Source organism: Octopus bimaculoides, unplaced genomic scaffold (assembly GCF_001194135.2).
Source record: "Octopus bimaculoides isolate UCB-OBI-ISO-001 unplaced genomic scaffold, ASM119413v2 Scaffold_103454, whole genome shotgun sequence".
NCBI classification, from domain to species: Eukaryota; Metazoa; Mollusca; class Cephalopoda; order Octopoda; family Octopodidae; genus Octopus; species Octopus bimaculoides.
In genome coordinates this window covers 1-266 of record NW_026366465.1, presented here as the reverse complement: position 1 = coordinate 266, position 266 = coordinate 1, and the positions used below count along the sequence as shown (strand labels likewise).

Below are 266 nucleotides of genomic sequence, written 5' to 3'. Positions count from 1 at the left end.
AATCTGATTTGGCAGAGTTTCTACAGCTAGATGCCCTTCCTAACGCCAAAATGATGCTTACAGCACCTAGGTTTCCCAAGTGGTCACCCATCTAAGTACTCACTAGGCTCGATGTTGCTTAACTTCGGTGATCGGATGAGAACCGGTACTCTCAGCGTGATATGGCCATAATTTGAAGGATGTCGTGTTTAAATGTATAGTGACTTTAATAGACGTGAATAAATTTAATGGTTATAATGTTAATATGTTTTACATAGGAACAACTT

General features: G+C 39.1%; 1 pseudogene; it reads right to left on the bottom strand.

Annotated features, from left to right (window-relative positions):
• Positions 1–54: 54 nt before the first annotated feature.
• On the bottom strand, positions 55–173 carry LOC128251447 (5S ribosomal RNA; annotated as a pseudogene).
• Positions 174–266: the final 93 nt, after the last annotated feature.